Here is a 13,482-nt window from a genome sequence, read left to right on the forward strand (position 1 = left end):
TCTTTCCATGTTAGTCTGACAAGAGTGAATATTTGTTGCATTATATGGATATTCACGAGTACCTCAGATTGTAGTGGAGCAGAGCTAATCATTCAGAAAATATTACCATTTATTTCATTTTCCACACAGAACTTGTATTCTAAAATTTCTAAAGTTGTTTTAAGTGGTTGTCAGATTGTATTGAACTCTGTTGCTAAAAATGCTGTAAACCCTTACTTTTAAACAGAGTCCATTCAACCAGAGCAGTCATACCTCTCAACTGTACAGGTTTTCGCAGAATGTCCAGATTTTTGCCTCATATTTTTGGTGTGTTCCCCCTAATATCTGTCCCTTTCTGGCAAATAGACAAGGATTTGAGTCATGAAATAATGACAAATATTTGAGCTTAAGACTCCACATCCTTCGGAAAATTCATGCTAATGCAAAACCTATTATTCTATCAACTTTCAAAGTTTTTAAGAGCAATATTTAAAAACTGTCCATATTTGTCCCCCCCATTAATTTAGGCTTTGCCCAGATTTTTTGCTCTAAGAGGTTGAGAGGTATGAGAGCAGTAGCTGCCTGTCGAGCTTTTTTTTTCAAAGATTAATACTGATGTGCCAGAGAGTACTCATCATGGGGAACATTCATAAAGGTCACATCAGATATAATGGTACACACCTGGTTCTGCAAATGCTAGTGTTTCTGCACTATCTGCAGTGCTATGAATTTGGTGCACATTGAGGTTGGCTATAGAATATATAGTTGACATATGCGACTGATTTGAACTTCAAGTCCTCATCTGGCAGCACTTCCAGTAGCAGTTTTCATCAGAGAGCTCTTTTGTGAAGTGAAGCATGCAAGGTAAATTGGTTTGCAGTCTGTGGTTCCTGTGATGCCAGTGCTGGATCCACAGATGTCTATTTGGTTGTTGACTGGAGTTCTGGTGGGGTACTAGACTTTGAAGTAATTGCCATCAACATTACACTGAAGTCAGCAGTGCTGTTAAGGTTAAGAGGAGTTTTCAGTCCTAGGGCTCAGGCTTGACCCTTCAGTATCAAGGTTCACATCAGCCTTTTTAGAGTTGTTCCTGACATCACTGAGAATGTGAATGGTTTCATTAATCCAGTTAAGAAAAATAGAGCATTTAACTCCATAAGAAAGATTAAACCCTGGATAGCAGACTTGGTGGGAGAGACATCCACAAGATGAAGAGCATGGTTCCCATTTCAGAAGGGGCTACGCATGGGGAGCAGCTTCCTCAAAAAGAAGGGTCATGATATTCATGTAAAGGCATTGTCCACTTACACCTGGGAATCTGTTAATAGTGATTTCTGGAGTTAAAGGGTTATTTAGGTGAATCTACGGTAATAGCATATAGGGGGTATATCAGTTCTAGGACTAAGCAAAGTGAATTTCTGGAGATTAGGAAGTGTATGCTAGTATTCCATGAGGAAATTGAAGTATATGTATAGAGAGGACTATAATGTAGTAACTAGTGTAGTGGAGGTTAGAGAACCTAGCATCTAATTTGTCCCCTAAATGAGGGAGTATATAGGAGTTTACACAAGAACTATGATTCTTACATAGTCCTGAATTGACATGTTTCATATGTTTATACACACACACACACACACACACACACACACATACATATATACGTGTGTGCATTTGTATAGAGATATATATGCATATATAAGTGCGTGTGCACATGTGTATATAAAATGACTGAGCATGTTTAATTAAGGGGTAGTGGTTTCAGATCATGCTGCATTAGCATGCAGTATACAAATTGTTCCTTTGGGTATGAAGATGCATTATAGGCTTATGAAGTCTGAAACATTTGACTGATGTAAGGATTTGTTTCAGACTGCTGGCTGCCTCCTAAGAGAAGATAAACAGAAACTAATGCAAGAATGAGATCATTTTAAAATGAAGTTAAAGCTAGAGGTAAAACAAAGCATCTCAACTGATGAGAGAAAATGGCCTAACTGAATAAATGGATGGAAAGGTTGGATGAACTACAGATGATATTTTAGGGGGGGGGGTGATGAAGTAGTGTGGTATAAAATGTACAAGGTAAAATGGGAATTAAAGCCTTCTGAATAAGAAATGAGTTACTGCATGAACCTATGAAGGAAAAATAATTTTACAATTCTCTAAATTATCAGAAGACGCTGACCATAATATTACCTCAACAGATGGTACAGAGGGTTATTGCTTTTTATTGCAAGACTTAAAAAGTATAGAGTAGTAGGGATCCAGTGATGACAGCAGAGCATTCAGGTAGTAGTTATATGCAGGTATGTAAAGCACAAACCAAATGGAAAAATTTTGCAACTTTTGAGCTTATCAAGATTTTATCAGTAGGAAGCCCAATGATGATGGGATTTATAGCTTTAGAATAGTTAAAGGAGGATGTTAAGGATCAGCTGAGAGATGAGACACCAGGAAGTGATGGTCTCCCTTTGAGTTTTGGAGTGTTCGTCTCCCTTTGAGTTTTGGAGTGTTCATCCAGGAAAAGTTTTATCAAGATTAGTACAGCTCTGTAACGGAATTTTAAAAATCAAACAGATTCTTATGTTATGGCAGAAGACCATGATAAATGTAATATGAAATAGACGAAGATCTAAGTAGGGCCTGCCTCATGCAAGCTAATATCAGTCTTAATTCATAAAATGAAACAACGAAGCCAGTAAAAACTTTTATTTCTCTTCTCTAGCACATCGGCCACACTCAGCCTTCAAGGACTCCTTGAAGGCTGAGTGTGGCCGAGGTGCTAGAGAAGAGAAATAAAAGTTTTTACTGGCTTCGTTGTTTCATTTTGTCGTGTAGCAATTTGGGTCCTGCAGTTGTTCGTTGGTTAATTCATGATTATAACTTGTTTGTGGATATTTTGGTAAAAACTGTGGCCAGAGTTATACCACAGCTAATGGATAATGTATTGGATAATGACAAATGTAGGTCTGTTAGTGGTAATCAAACATTCAGTAGTACTTTAGAACTGCTATGTCTGTAAAGAATGTGCAGAAGATACAGAAATCATGGTTGTAGTGAGTCTTGATTTTGAGAATTTTAAGTGGAATGTTATTTGATCCAGGTTTTACTTTCAGAAAGAAAGAACGGCTATAGTTAAACACATTTACAGCATGCCTGACATCTTCCTGCTCTTAAAAAATGTAACCAGTTATGTATGTAAAGTACCTTAAGACTTTTGAATATCTGTTTTCTAATTCTAATGCAGATTCTACAGTTGGCAATTACGCAGCAAGGTGCTAAAAACAGGATTTTAAAAGGCAATTGCAAGGAGGCTCTAAAAAGAGAGAGAGCACCTCCCAGGGCCAAGGGCAGTCCAAAAAGAATGACTACATCCCCCTCCCTCTGGCACTGTATCCCTTAGGCTAGGCATGTTTCTTTTACAATGGTGTCAGATTATCTTATACAAATGGGTTCTGAAAAATTATCCTACAGGGATACAGATGGCAATAGGAGTCCCTCCCTCTTTTTCAGGGTATTCCTCCTTATCCTGTAAATCAACATTCCCCGTTTCCCACAGTTTTGGGGCAATTGTTGTCTTGGGTTATAGAATTAGCGCCCTCAGATCAGATAGGCAAAGGTTCTTATTCAACGATCTTTCTGGTGCCAAAGAAAAGTGTAAATATGGAGACCAATCATGGATTTCTCCTTTCTCGATCTCTTTGTCAGTGTCCCAAAGTTCAAAATATTATCCATCCAAACCTTTTTACCTCTCGTTCTTTTACTCAGTATTATGGCAATGCTAGACTAACAAGACATTGCATTCCTTTTGGCAAAGATTGCAGACATTTCTTAAGATTTTCTGTAGCTAGCCGACATTATCAGTTCTGTCTTACCGTTTCTGTCTACTGCATCAAAGTGTATTTACAAAGTATCTGGCTCCAGTAGTTGCTTACTGCAGATTTCAAGGCATTCACATCTTTCCACATTTGGATTATTGTCTCATTTGCAGACTTTGTCCAGTTGTCAAATTCTCTGACATGTATCAAGAAACTCCTGATCAGTCTGTTGTTTTGAGTCACCTTATCTCTCATCCCTTCACACAGAATATTTTTTCTGGGATGTCTTCTGGATACTTAGCTAGTATGAGCTTTTCCTCCACTAAGCAAAGCAGGACTCATGGAGAAATCCTAGTGAGCTTTACCAGACTTCTGGCAACTGCCAGAAAATTTCTCAGGATTCTGAGTTTCATGGTTTTTGCGTTTATCATGATTCCCTTAGCTAAACTTCATTTGAGAAAAATTCATTGGTACTGTAGGTCAGTCTGGTCTCAGCATAAGCACCCTTTATCTTTTCCGATTCCAGTGCTTGGATTTGTGAGAAGGGAAGCATTGTTCATGGACCAATTTTTCTCTTAGCCCACTTCTTCCTTTCTCCCTTCAGCCTCCTGATCAGTCTGTCACAACACTTTGCTTGGGGGACTGTATTGAAAGGAGTGAAATTGCAGTCTGTTGAACAAGTAGAGTAGATAAAAGCATGTCAGTGTCAAAAACGTGCTGGCATTAATCAATGCTTTGAGGGCCTTAAATCTTCTCTCATCTCCAAGACCAGTTCAAGTTGTCATGGAAAGAAGTGATATATTAATGAAAAAGGGGGTGGACATCAGTTCTTACCTTCTTTGCAGACTTGTCTTGATTGCTTGAAAGGCAGCAACTCAGCTCAGTTGCAGGTCCAGGAAAGACTTTCATGAATGGAAACTACACATGGGGAGTCTTACAGGAATTGATCCAAGTGTATGGAACACCTCAAAGCGATCTGTTTGCCTCTTTTCAAAATCAGACAGTTAAAAAAATTCTGCTCCAGGATTCCATACAAACATACCTGGAAGACAGATGCCTTCTTATTCACATAGACTGGAATATTCCTGTATACTTGTCCACCCTTTTCAGGATACCAAGGGTTCTTGTAAAGATCCAGGAGGACTTACCAAGGGTGTAGTGGTAGCGACATCCTTTTGCCCCAGGCAGTGGTGGTACTCCCTTCATTTGAAATTGGACAAGGGCAATTACCACAAACTTCCCCGCTGATAGTTTTTTTGTCACACAAGACAGGGGTTGTTTGATGCACAACAACCTGAAAACGGGTTACCTTCATTTGATCGAAATTTCATTTGTCTGAAACCCATTTGACTGACAACTCATTTGACTGACAATTAGCACTTCAGTACACTTTAAGGCAAATAACAGGGATTTGTCCCCTTCCCCAATGTAGTGCTACCCTGGAGTTGGTATATATAGTTAGGGGGTGTCTGGGGGGGAAATCCCCCCCACCTAGTTTCGTTTAAAAAGAAGAAAATAACACAAAAAGTACAGAATTTAAACCAAAATAGGTGGTGGGGCTTCACACCCCCAACTATATATACCAACTCCAGGGTCGCACTACTTTGGGGAAGGGGACAAATCCCTGTTATTTTCCTTAAAGTGTACTGATGTACTAGTTGTCAGTCAAATGGGCTGTCGATCAAATGAAGGTAACCCCCTGAAAACACAGTTGACTGGATGTGAGAGCTTTGATTCCTTTTAGGCGCCATTTTTTTCTGAAGGCATGCAACAGGTACTAAAGGAGGTTAAAATATATTACTAGAAAATCGTATGTGTAAGTGGAAGATAGTTTCTAATTGGTGCCTTGCTATGAGCCAGGACCCATTTAAGGCCCATATGCCTCTGTTTCTAGATTGTGTAAGTTATCATCTGGCCTTTCTTACTTGTATACCAAGATTCATCTGTCTGCCATTGCTGCTTGTCTGCCCTTGTATACCCTATTTCTACCTGTCCTCAAGTCGATCAGTTTTTGAAAGGGGTTTTACATAGCAGTAACACATGACTTAAAGCTTAACTTTGTGCTTGAAAACCTAACACTTCTTTCATTTGAACCAGCTCATTAGGTTGATTTGTGGTCGTTGACCTTGAAAACTGTTTCTCATTGCTGTGATTTCTGCAAGAAGAGTATCCAAGTTGCAAGCTCTTGTGTCGAGTCAACCCTATCTCATTTTCCACAAGGACAGTGTTTCTTTGAGAAGAAATCCTTCTTGTATATCTATAGTTGTTTGAGTTTGTCTTTAATCAGTCTGTTAATGTCCCTGAATTCTTTCCAGGAGCAAAAAACAAAAGAATCATACATACATTGGAGTCTGTTAAACGGAACTCAAGCTACCGGCAATATCGATTGGCACGTATGCCTGTATATGAGCCAATCAAAAATCGCAAAGTGGAGCCTTTGCTGTTCAGTGCAGAACAGCCCGCTGTTCCACATTGAACAGAAGAGGCTCCACTTTGCAATTTTTGATTGGCTCATATTTCGGTATGCAAGCCAATCAAAAATCACAAAGTGGCTCTCAAGCAACCGGAAACCACACTTATCCTACATCTGCCAATCCCCATGGGTGCTGGTTAAGTGAGATTTTACTGTACTCTGGATGTCCACAGGCATTTCGGACACTACTTATTCAGAACAAGGCAAGAAACAAGGACAACCAGTGTCAAAGCAGGCAGTTTCTAGATGGTTATCTCTTGCTGTTTCTTTTTGATATTGTCAGTATAGCAGGCCACTTCCAGGCAACTTTAGGAACCAGTCTATCATGGCTTTGGCTTCTTCTGTGGCTTTTTGAAATGTGGTAGGCTCGAAATATTCTTGAGGCAGCAACTTGGCTCCCTGTACATACTTTCACAAAGCATTGCAAATTGGATTCCTTTTCTAGGTCCAGAATATGCTTTGCTAGGACTATTCTCTGTGCGCTCCTGGGTTCTAGAATTTCTTCCATTACCCTGTATGTTCTGTGGTGTGGTGTGCTATGGTAACCTACCCATATAGCTTAGGCTACTGTAAAAGTGACCTAATGTTGAACTTGGTGCAATTGTGTGTTTGCTTACCATAGTAGATGTTTTTAATCAGTTACTGTTGTAGTAGCCACCACCTCCCTCAATCCCCCTTGTTTTGTTTTTGATGTATTGCCAGGGTGTGGATGGTGTACTCTTGTGTATATCGTTATATATGTTTTACTATTGCATCATCTTTTCCTAGCATTTTGCCTTTTAGGGGTATAACATCACTTCTTGAGGGAAGAAAGCTTTGAAGCCTTTGGCACCCAAACTGCTGCTTTGTGCCTCTGCTTGTGCTATTGACAGAACACAAGGAATGTGCCCTGAAACGTTGAAAGCTGGCTAGTGGTCATAGCCTAGACAGGCTATAACCCAAATAGCTTGTACAACTACAACCATGATGTATTAGAACATCTAGTGTTACTGTAAGTTTTCTTACACAACTGTATTCTCCCTGCTTCTTCAGCTAATAAAGAAGAGCCCTGGAGACTTCCCAGACATTGCATCCTTCTGATGCAGCTGGGTGGGACAGGGGTCGTAGTGCACTTTATTCTTAACAAGCAGTCCCTTATTGATGGCTTCAAAGATGTATCCTTGATTCCATACTTGGAGATTTTTGCTCTAGTGGTTCTTTCCTCTCTGAAAGAATTCTAATAGGCTCACTGCCAGTGTTATACCTAGCCAAATGGAAAAGATTTGCCTTATGGTCTACAGCTCTTCACACTACTAATTAGAAAGTTGCTATACACTAGATCCTTACCTACCTAAGTGTCTCTCTTAAGGAAGGCCTGTCGCATGTTCCCAGCTCTATCTTAGCTTTCCTTTCTATGAGCCTTCAATGTCGTCATTACCAATAGCTGATTTGTGTTTTCTGAAGCGTGTGCTATGTCTGAGACCACATAGAAAACTGATAGCAACCTCATGGGACTTCTGTCTTCTGGAGAAACTTACACTACCCTTTCTTGAGCCAGTAAATTATTAGGTTTTTACATTTTCAACATAAAAGATTATTTTCCTGGTGGCTGCAATCTTAGCTCAAAATGCATCTGAAATGAAAACCTTTATGATAACTGAACCTGACTTTGTCTTCCATCACGATACAGTGGGCCTGGAGAATGAACCTATCTCAGACCTATGGTGATGTTCTTCGTGTTTCACTGTTGCAGTCATCACACTTGGGGTTATCTGCCTGCAGGTAGCCCTCAGTCGGCCCGAATACCAGAGACTTAGTATTTCTTTGTCGGATGCTGTCGCTCCAGGACTGACGTCAGGTCGTCAGGGGTATAAAAACAGGCAGCCAATGCCACTACATCAGTCTTTCTTACCGAGGAGCCCAAAGCAGAAGCAGTTTGCAAGTGCCGGTCGGCCGCTACCTGAATTTTCATTTACAAATTGAATAATCCTGAAGTCTTCTAAAGCTAAGATCCCCATTGGGGATCCTTTTTTCTTGCTCTAACCGATGTCAGAAAAAGTTAACAATTGTCTTGCCTATGGAAAGCAAATACCTCACAGAGATTTTCATTCTTACTGCATCAGCTGTTTAGGCCCAGACCACAACGTACCTCGGTGTCAGTTTTGTGTCTTGTTTAACGCCTGAACCATTCGTCGTCGGTCTCTCTTTGTCGCTAAATTCTTTCGCTCTCTATCTCTGTATTCTGAAATGGCTTCGGTAAGCCATCCGACTACCAATATTCTGAAAAAATGTAAGGATAAAGCCAGAGACAGACGGCATAGGTTCAAAGCTGCCGATGGCACTTCCATTAAGCTAGTCGCCAGTCTGCCGGTACCCAGTGAGGTGCTTTCTCAGCCCCTGATGCCCGCTTCAATGGATTCGCAGGCCTCTACCGAGACCCATTCAGATGTCTCTACCTTGGATGGGTCCGGAGCCGCTGTCCAGGCACCAACTTCTGAGGCAGTTCTTCGCTCAACCGATGTTCGACTCAAACTGACTTCTTTTTTTAACCAAAACTACGAGTTTCTTAGGACCAGAGTATGCACTACACCTAGAAAACAGACGACCAAAGCGCATGCACCTACTCCCATGCCACAAAATCAAATGCTTACAATGGCAGAAGACATTATTATGCTGGTTAGGGGAAGTCAGCCTTCCCCTGCTAAGAGAAAAAGAGACCAGTCCCCTACAGCTTCTACAGACCAGGAGTCCGATGACTCTGAGATTTCTGATGAAGACATGCCATTATCTACTTATGAGGAATCAGATGCAGAACAATCCATTCCCTCTGCCTCCCCTCCAGAGGATTTTTCTTTTGGTGAAACCTTGCATAACTTAAGAGAACATTTCCACTGGGAATGCCAAGACTATCCTCAGTCCAAAAAGAGACTCAGATAATTCCTAGAGTTGCCTCAGCAGAGACCTTTAGCAATACCCCCTGTCCTGGATGTTGCTGATGATGATTTTATGGAATCCAGTCTTACTCCTGACACTTTACCTCCTGCCCCTAGGAAAGCAGACAGGTACTGCACAGTACCTGACACTCACAAATTTATTTTCAAGAATCCTACTGCTGACCCATAGATAATTTCCCAGGGGCCTAAAGGTATCAAGGCTACTACAGCCAAGAATCCCACCCCTTTGGACAGGGATTCCAGAGCTTTGGACAGATGGGGCAAGAAGGGTATATACCTCTGCAACTCTTGCTATTAGGGCATTGAGTTGTCAGTTTCACATGCTGAAGTACCAGCAGAATATTATGGAACTTATTAAACAAAAAGTGGCAACCTTTATAAAATGTGCAGAAAATAAAGAATTGCAGGAGCTTATGCACTCTGCAAGCCAAGTCAGTAAGCATACTTTGTAGTGTGGCTTTGATGCCCTAGAAGCATCTTGCCGTCAGCAGTCACTGGATCTGTACTGAGAAGACATGCTTGGCTCAAGAAGCAGACCTTGCCAGACCATGTCATATCAAAATTACTATACGCTTCTTTGAACTAGGACAGTTTGTTTGGCACCAAAGCAGAAGTAGTTCTTAAAAAGAAACAAATAGTCCATGCAGACTGTTAAAGAATTATTACAAGTGCAAACCCCTAGATTCAGTAGGCATTGCCCTTCCAAACACTGGTCCTTTCCAGCCCCCTACAGGCCTTCTCAAACCAGACCCAGGGGAAACCGATCACCCAGATGACAATCTCGGGGTATGCAGAGATCTAAGCAGTGGAGTGCCCCCACCCCTAAAGCAGGGAGTGGTAACCCACCTCCTTATGGAAAAAACTCACAATGACTTCTTTACTCCACTCCCCAGCTCTGCCCAATTGCTTGTGCCCCTAGTAGGAAACCTTGCCCTTCATGCAAAAAGTTGGATGTCCATCACACTGGACCGGTGGGTCCTCAACATTGTATCCCAGGGGTACAAATTTTATTTCCATTCACTGCCAACCCCAAGCGGGTTTCCAGACCTTCCTCCAAACCAGTGGGCAGAGGCTCAAAGCCAAGTAGCTTCCCTGCTCAATATCAGAGCTATTCAGCCAGTTCCAGTAGAACAGAGGCGTCAAGGATTTTGCTCCAGACTCTTCCTGGTACCCAGGAAAGAGGGCTCTTGGCACCCAATCCTGGATCTTTCAATTAATTCTCAACACCTTCCTGGTGGTACCAAAATTCAAAAATGTTTACCCTGCAACAGTTTCTTCATATACTAGCCAAGGATGCCTGGTTAATCACCCTAGACTTAAAAGAAGCTTATCTGCACATCCCCATAAGGGAGTCATGCAGGAACTATCTATGTTTCAGGGCAGGATCTATGCACTATCAGTTCTCTGCACTTCCCTTTGGCTTATCTACTGCGCCCAAAGTTTTCACAAATTGCCTGGCTTCAGCCATTGCATACTGCAGGCAGAGAAATATCCAAATTTTTACTAAAAACCAAGAAGAAACTGTTCCACGTGCAAGAATCTGTTTATTGAGCACTTTTGTCAGCCTCAATCAGCTGACTTCATCAGAATAAAAAACTCAATGAAATTATGCCATTTTTATATAAAAGACAGTCACATGACTTAAAATCAGTTTTGTTTAAAAACTGTAGTATCCATTTAAAGCACCAGTGAACTGTAAAAAGCACCTCTGTGCACACATTTATATTTTTCATTGCCAGACGGATATTTTGGGCAAAATAGGGTCTATTGCACACATTAATTTTAGAAGAGGAGTGACCTTCAAAAACTTGTTGAAACAGGCCAACATTGGGGTATGTACACAGGAAGGGGGACAAAAAAGTGTGGATTTTGCACTCAATGCTCCACGATTTGTACTAAAACTAGGATTAGAATCAATAAAGTTAATGTTAAACCCCAAGGAAAACCTCGTTGTTCCACAAGGGGAGTGGTATATGTGGCGCTGTGCTGTAAATGCCAGGGTTTTACATAGGGAAAACTAAGAGATGTCTGAAAGAAAGGATCTATGAGCATGTCAGAGACATCAGGATTGGCAAAAGTAACAACGCCTTATTTAAACATATTACCCAGTTCCCTGAGCATGAATTTATGTTTTTGGTCATAGAAAAGGTTTTGCAAGACCCACGTGATGGCCCATGGGAGGACTACCTGGAGTTTAGAGAACTGTATTGGCAAATTAAATTGAATGCCAATAAACTCCCTGGGCTTAATGATGGCCTTAGTATCAGTAGTTTAAGATTGAGGTCCTATCACCTAGTAGTGGACTGTGGGGTTTTTTTTTGGGAGACTAATAACAGTTACACGGGATGTTGCTGCTGAAGTTTAATTTAGGGTCAACAACTTCAAGTTATTTGTGAGAGTTATTGTTTTTTTATGTTGAATTAATTAATTTTATGTATAAGAGGGATCACTTAATCGAATTGTGTGCACAGAGGTGTTTTAAATTGATCTTACAGTTTTTAAACAAAACTAATTTTAAGTCATGTGACTTTGATGTCCTTCAAGGATGCATCTGCAGTCTTCACAAATGGGTTGTCCTGTCGTCAGGCAGCCCTTCGGTCGGCCGGATTCCAAAGTCTGGGTCTGGCCTCGGCTGGTGTCGCACTTCACCCGACGTCATTGCGGCAGTTCTTCGGGTATAAAGGCATCAGCCGACGCCATTTTCCTCAGTCTTTCTTGCCGCGTGGTGCCCGAAGCAGAAGCTGTTCGCAAGTGCCGGTCGGTCAGATCCAGAGATTACTACTACCGAATATTACTTCGAAGACTTCTAAAAAGCTAAGTACCCCGTTGGGGACTCTTTCTTGCCTCAGCCGATGTCAGAGAAAGTGAATAACTGTTTATCTTGTGGGAAACAAATACCTCATAAAGATTTCCACTCCTATTGCATACATTGTTTAGGCCCAGACCACGACATAGCAACTTGTCTAGCCTGTGCTTCTTTTAACCGACGGACGCTTAGACGTCGGTCGGAGTTTGCTGAACAGATTTTCGGCTCCGATTTTGCATATATTATGCCGTCGGATCCTCCGACTATGCAAAGTACCAAAAAACGCAAAGAAAAGGACCGACACTCGCAGTCCGCGGTTTCGTCCGAAACCGCGGTTAAGCAAACCACGAGTGTCTCGGTTTCGGCTGAAACCGAGCAAGCGGTTCTTTCTTCAGCCGAAATCATGCCTTCTACCGAGGCCTCTTCTAACCTGGTAGAAACGGCTTCTGAAATCCAACCTTCTGTTGCGGTTTCACAGGATTTATCAGATACCATTCCCCTGGATATTTCTACCCCTGCACGTGGAGCTGCTAGGCCTCCTGCAGCAATGTCCATTAAGGCCTTTGCCAGGGCTAAAGCAGCCAAAGCATCAAAAACGGTGCCTGCCAAGCCCCCCTCTCTCAGGCCCAGCACCAGCTCCCATATGCTTACTTTGGCTGAGGATCTCATCTCTTTAATTCGTGGAGCCCAGCCTCATCCAGACAGGGCCTCTCTCCCTCCTCCAGAAAAAAGGCCTAGAGCAGAGCCCCCTGAGCCAGTATCTACAGATGATTCCTCTGATGACTCAGATCATACAGACCCTCCTGAGGCAGCTTATTCTCCTTACCAAGACTCTGATGCTGAGGAGTCCATCCCTTCAGCCTCTCCTCCTGAGGAATTTTCCTTTGGGGAAACCTTGCATGCTATGAGGGAACAATTTCAATGGCAGGGCCAAGATTTCTCAGACTCCAGAAAAAGGCTTAGGACCTTTCTACATTTGCCACAGCATAGGCCTTTAGCTATACCTCCAGTACTTTCTGTTGTTGATGATGCATTTAATGATGCTTGCACTGCTCCTGATTCATTACCTCCGGCTCCTGCTAAGCCCGATAGGTTCTACAGGGTCCCGAACACTCATCACCATTTATATAAGGCTCCTTTTGCAGATCCAGAGACTATCTCCCAGGGTCCTAAAGCCGTAGCAGCTACTTCCACTAAAAACCCCTTCCCCTCTGAAAGGGAATCCAGGTCCTTAGAGAGATGGGGTAAAAAAGTTTACACCTCTGCTACTTTGTCAGCTAGAGCTTTGAACTGCCAATTTCATATGATTCAATACCAAGAGTTTATGCTTGACCAGTTGACTAAAAAGCTGTCCTCTGAAGAATCTTTAGATAAGAAATATATACAAGAAATGGTACATAACATACAGCAGGTTAGTAACCATTCTTTAAAATGTGGCTATGATGCACTGGAGGCTTCCTTTAGATCAGCCATGAC

At 41.8% G+C, this 13,482-nt stretch overlaps 1 protein-coding gene across 1 annotated transcript in view; it reads left to right on the plus strand.

Annotated features, from left to right (window-relative positions):
• Positions 1-13,482, plus strand: part of IPO13 (importin 13) — a gene marked incomplete in the record, with an annotated part of 1,347,960 nt that overhangs the window by 1,118,201 nt on the left and 216,277 nt on the right.

Source organism: Protopterus annectens, chromosome 10.part0 (assembly GCF_019279795.1).
Source record: "Protopterus annectens isolate FY-2018-M chromosome 10.part0, PAN1.0, whole genome shotgun sequence".
Classification (NCBI taxonomy): domain Eukaryota; kingdom Metazoa; phylum Chordata; order Ceratodontiformes; family Protopteridae; genus Protopterus; species Protopterus annectens.